This window comes from Nicotiana attenuata, unplaced genomic scaffold, assembly GCF_001879085.1.
Source record: "Nicotiana attenuata strain UT unplaced genomic scaffold, NIATTr2, whole genome shotgun sequence".
NCBI lineage: Eukaryota > Viridiplantae > Streptophyta > Magnoliopsida > Solanales > Solanaceae > Nicotiana > Nicotiana attenuata.
Genome location: NW_017672507.1, coordinates 22,133 through 28,224, shown reverse-complemented (window position 1 = coordinate 28,224; position 6,092 = coordinate 22,133).

Below are 6,092 nucleotides of genomic sequence, written 5' to 3'. Positions count from 1 at the left end.
CGAGCGTCAAACGAGCGAGGTTCGAGCAAAGCAGGAAATTTAAGAAAGCAACTTTCAGTTGCTGCTTCTGTCATAACCGCATCTGCGGTTCTTGGACCGCAGAAGCGGGACCGCGATGCGGTCAATTTATCGCAGAAGCGGAAAGGGGCCAGGCCAAGGGAAACCGCAGAAGCGGCCCAGAGACCGCAGAAGCGGTTCCGCTTATGCGACCCCTAGACCGCAGAAGCGGTCCACCCACCTTAGGCCCAAGCCGCAGAAGCGGCCCAAAAACCGCAGAAGCGGTTCCGCATATGCGGGCCTCAGACCGCAGAAGCGGAAATCACTGGGCAGTAGGCTTCATTTAATTCGAACTCAAACACCATTTTATCATTTTACACTCAACCTTAGGGCAATTTGGGGACTCTTGAGAGAAGGTTTCAACTTAGCATTCAAGGTAAGTTATTTCCACTCATTATTAGTTTAAATACATGTATATTGTGTAGATTAAACACTAAAAAAAATTAGGTAAAATCAAAGGATTAGAGCTAGACCTAGGGTTTTAATAAAACTAAGATTTAAGCATGAAATTTGTTATGAAATGGACTAGAAATCATATATTATTGATCCTTAGGTTGTAGAGAACAATTTCCTTCGAAAAATCTCGGAATACGGGCACGTGGGCCCGGGGTCGGAATTTAGGAAACTTGTGGAAAGGGTTGGAAAATTACTTAAATAGTTAGAATTCGGCCTTGTAAGCCTTTATTGACTAGTTCTTACTTATTTTAACTAGTTTGTGATCGTTTGGCTCCAAATTGAGAGTTTGGGCTTGTTCTTGATATCGGAAGTGCGCTTCGGAGCGAGGTGAGTCTCCTTTCTAACATTGTAAGAGGGAATTGTCCCCATAGTTATAATAATTGAATTAATTGTCATTATATTCGGGGGCTACGTAAGCACTAGGTGACGAGAGTCCGTACGTAGTGACTATTATGTTAAGTCCGGGTAGTCTAGGACCCATAAGCATGCTCTACGTGACATTCTAGTACGTGTTGATAAATTCGGATTTATATGAACTATTTTGAGTAAGAAGAATGAGACTAGAGAATGACCCTTATCCTGTTTGGTCCTTTAAAGGAGAATACTTAGTATTTCTGTGTATGGCTACTCCTCGTATACATGTTAATTGTTAATGTTGCTTGTTAATGAGCTTATTTTCTATTTGACCGCGTCGCACGGGTGATTCGCGAGCGGGGTAATAGATGCATCTATGGTTCGAGCCGTTCGACCCTCGGCAATGCACAGTTTATTTTATGTTGGATCGCCGTACGTTCCACGGTGATTATTTGCATATGTTTTGCTTAGAAATCCTTCAAGGGCTGAGATACATATTTGCTTAGAATATAGACAAGCATTCTTGTCAGTGTTTGGGAAAGAACCGTTACTCCATGATTATTAAATATAAATAGCTTGAGATATCCATGCTTATTATAAACTCTTCGCATATTAATTGACCCTAGTAAGTATCAAGTCGACCTCTCGTCTCTACTTCTTCGAGATTAGACGGGATACTTAGTGGGTACATATTGTTTATGTATTCATACTACACTTCTGTACTTAAATGTACAGGATCTGAGGCAGGTGGATCTGGTTATCATTCCGATGCGTATCCGTGAGCGGACTTGGGACTTCTACGGTGAGCTGCTTTCCCTCCATGTCGACCCGCAGCTGAAGAAGTCTTTCTTTGTATTTCTATTTCCTGTCTATTTGGACTCAGACAGTAGGATAGTATGATATTTTGGATGTAAATTCTACTAGTTGTCGGTAGCTTGTGACACCAGGTTCTGGCACACACTTTGGTAGACGATTATTTTGGGGTTGTGTAATTATATTACTTACAGTATTTCGCTCTTCTGTTTTAAATTCCGAGTTAAGTGTTTATTCCACTTCTTTCTAATTAAGAAGCAACATAAGAATTTTAGTAATGTTTCCGCAATGGCTTGCCTGACAAGGGTGTCAGGCGCCCTCATGACCTATTGTGGAAATGGGTCATGACAACATGGTATCAGAGCACTAGGTTCACGTAGGTCTCGCAAGTTATGGGCAAACGTGATAGAGTCTTGTTGATCGGTACGGAGACGTCTGTATTTATCTTCGAGGGGCTATAGGGTATTAGGAAAGACTACTCTTTATTCATTTCCTGTCGTGCAGTGCTTAGAGTACTAAATTTCCCTCTTCTATTCTCTCACAGATGGTGAGAACTCGTACCGCTGACGTTCCGACCCGGGAGGAGCTGCTCCCCCCGTTGCTAGAGGCCGAGGTAGAGGCCGGGGGATGGCACCGGCCAGTGGTAGGGGATGAGGGCGACCTAGAGCCGTTCCAGTTGCACCACCAGCAGATCCTGTGGAGGATCCTATTATGGAGGAGCAGGGCGAGGTGCCCGCAGCTGAGCCTACCCCGGCGGATTTCATGACAGCACCGGGATTTCAGGAGGTCATGGGCCGCATGCTACGGTTCATGGACACTATGACTTAGGCTGGTTTATTTCTAGGAGACCCAGCTACTTCACAGGCAGGGGGGAGCCCAGAACCCTACTGCTCAGGCTCCAGGTCACGCAGCTGCAGTGTATCAGACTCCGGGTGTACTACCCGCAGATGAGGCTCAGCCAGTTGCTGCAGTGGCACCCCAGCCCAGGCCAGCTGCGGATGGTGATCCACAGAAGTTATTGGACAGATGGACCAGGCTTCACCCTCCAGTGTTCGGGGGTGAGCGTCATGAGGATGCTCAGGACTTCATAGACAGGTGCAGGGACAGGCTGCACAACATGAGGATATTGGAGTCGCATGGAGTTGACTTCACTACTTTTCAGCTTGAGGGCAGGGCACGTATATGGTGGCAGTCCTATGTACTTGGAAGGCCAGTAGGTTCTCTTCCCCTCACTTGGGGTCAGTTCACTCAGTTATTCCTGGATCGATACATTCCGCCCTCTGAGAGGGAAGAACTGCGGTATCAGTTTGAGCACCTAGAGCAGGGTCAGATGGCAGTGACTGATTATGAGGCGAGATTCTCTGAGTTGTCTCGCCATGCACTTATGATACTTCCCACAGAGGCAGAGACAGTGCGGAGGTTTGTTGCGGGATTACATCCCACCATCCGGTCTGGTATGGCTCGAGAGGTAGAGATGGGTACAGGGTACCAGCTAGTGGTTGATATTGCACGCAGGATTGAGGGTTATCGTTTGAGGGGTAGAGAGCAGATGCAGCAGGATAAGAGGCTAGATTTTCAGGAGAGTTCGGAGGTGCCCCAGCTAGGGGTAGGGGCCACTTCGGGAGGGGTCAACCCAGCAGGCCCTCACACTCAGCACCACCACCCCCTCCCTGAGGTGCCCCAGCAAGGCCTTATTTCAGTGCGATGCCGGAGGGTTCTTACCGCCCAGCAGCTACTCAGGGTTCCTCCGGTGGATATTCTGGGTATCAGGATTCTTCTAGTGCTCCTTTCAGCGCCATGCCAGAGAGTTCCTATCGTCCACCAGCTACCCAGGGTTCTTCCAGTGGGTATTCGGGTCAGTAGACTCAGACTTCAAGGCAGCAGGCTATGGTGCCTAGAGCGTGCTACGAGTGTGGAGATCCGGGTCACCTGAAGAGGACTTGCCCCAGACTTCGGGGTAAGGCAGTACAGCAGGGTCAGCAGCCCCAGACTCCGGCACCAGCTGCCCAGCCACCTAGAGGTGGAGGGCAGACGGGTAGAGTCCGTCCTAGAGGTGGAGGCCAGACAGGGAGAGGTCAGCCAGCTACTCCCCAGTCAGGTGGAGGCCAGACAGCCGGCGCTCCAGCCAGATTCTATGCTCTTCCGGCCAGGCCAGATGCATTGGCCTCAGATGTCATCGTCACAGGTATTATTTCCGTCAGTGGTAGAGATGCTTCGGTATTGTTTGATCCAGGGTCTACCTACTCATATGTGTCACCTCTGTTTGCTCGTTTCCTGTTTGTTTCTCCGGAGCCTTTGGGCACTCCTGGTCATGTGTCCACTCCTGTGGGTGATTCTGTGGTTGTGGATCGGATCTACCGGTCTTGTGTGATCACTTTCTGTGGTTTCGAGACTAGAGCTGATCTTCTGTTGCTCGATATGATTGATTTTGAGGTCATCCTGGGCATGGATTGGTTATCTCCATATCATGCCGTCCTTGATTGCCATGTCAAGACTGTTTCACTAGTGATGCCAAGATCGCCGAGATTGGAGTGGAAGGGTTCCACAGATGATATGCCTAACAGGGTTATTTCTTTCCTGAAGGCTCGACACATGGTCGAGAAGGGGTGTTTGGCCTATCTAGCTTATGTTCGAGACGTCACAGCAGAGTCTCCGACGATTGATTCAGTGCCAGTAGTCCGAGAGTTCGCCGATGTTTTTCCTTCTGATCTTCCTGGCATGCCTTCGGATCGCGATATTGATTTCTGTATTTATTTGGCTCCAGGCACTCAGCCTATATCTATTCCACCATACCGTATGGCTCGTAAGGAGTTGAAGGAGCAATTAGAGGAGTTGTTAGCAAAGGGGTTTTTCAGGACTAGTGTATCACCTTGGGGCACACCAGTGCTATTTGTGAAGAAGAAGGATGGGACCATGCGGATGTGCATTGATTACCGCCAGTTGAACAAGGTCACCATCAAGAACAAGTACCCGTTGCCTCGTATTGATTATTTGTTCGACCAGTTGCAGGGAGCTAGAGTGTTCTCTAAGATTGACCTGAGGTCAGGGTATCATCAGCTGAAGATTCGGGACTCGGATGTTCCGAAGACTACATTCAGGACTAGATATGGCCACTATGAGTTTCTGGTGATGTCCTTCGGCTTGACTAATGCCCCAACGGCATCTATGGATCTGATGAACCGGATATTCAGGCCTTATATTGATTCCTTTGTTATCGTCTTCATTGACGACATCTTGATATACTCACGTAGCTTGGGGGAGCACGAGCAGCATTTGAGGGTAGTGCTTCAGACCTTGCGAGAACAGAAGCTATATGCTAAGTTCTCCAAGCGTGAGTTTTGGCTTGAGTCAGTGGCATTCTTGGGGCATGTTGTGTCAGGAGAGGGTATTAAGGTGGATCCCAAAAAGATTGAGGCAGTTCAGAGTTGGCCGCGTCCCACTTCAGTGACCGAGATCAAGAGTTTCCTGGGGTTAGCCGGCTATTACCGGTGATTTGTGCAGGGCTTTTCATCTATTGCATCCCCCCTGACTAGATTGACCCAGAAGGGTGCCCCATTCTATTGGTCCGATGATTGTGAGGAGAGCTTTCAGAAGCTCAAGACAGCTCTAACTACGGCACCAGTTCTTGTGTTGCCTTCCGGTGCAGGGATGTATACGGTATATTGTGACACTTCACGCGTTGGTTTGGGATGTGTGTTGATGCAGGAGGGGCGAGTTATTGCATATGCTTCGCCTCAGCTGAAGATTCATGAGAAGAATTACCCTATGCACGATCTGGAGTTGGCAGCGATTGTTCATGCTCTTAAGATATGGAGGCACTATTTGTATGGGGTGCCTTGTGAGGTTTACACCGATCACCGCAGCTTACAGCATTTGTTCAAGCAGAGGGATCTTAATTTGAGACAGCGCAGGTGGCTTGAGTTGCTAAAGGATTATGACATTACCATTCTTTATTATCCGGGCAAGGCGAATGTGGTCACGGATGCCTTGAGCAGAAAGGCGAAGAGTATGGGTAGCTTGGCATTTATTCCAGCAGAGGAGAGGCCCCTAGCTCTGGACATCCAGTCCTTAGCTAACAGGCTTGTGAGGTTGGACATTTCAGAGTCCAGCCGAGTTCTAGCATGTGTGGTTGCTCAATCCTCATTATTGGGGGAGATTAAGGCCCGACAGTTCGATGATACACATTTGGCGGTTCTCAAAGAGACGGTGCTTCAGGGAAGTGCCAAGGAGGTTTCTATTGGCGAGGATGGCGTTCTGCGACTCCAGGTCCGTCTATGTGTTCCTAATGTTGATGGTCTGAGGAAGAGGATCCTGGAGGAGGCACACAGTTCGCGGTATTCTATCCACCCGGGAGTTACGAAGATGTATCGTGATTTGAGGCAGCATTCTGGTGGCAGGGGATGAAAGAAAAG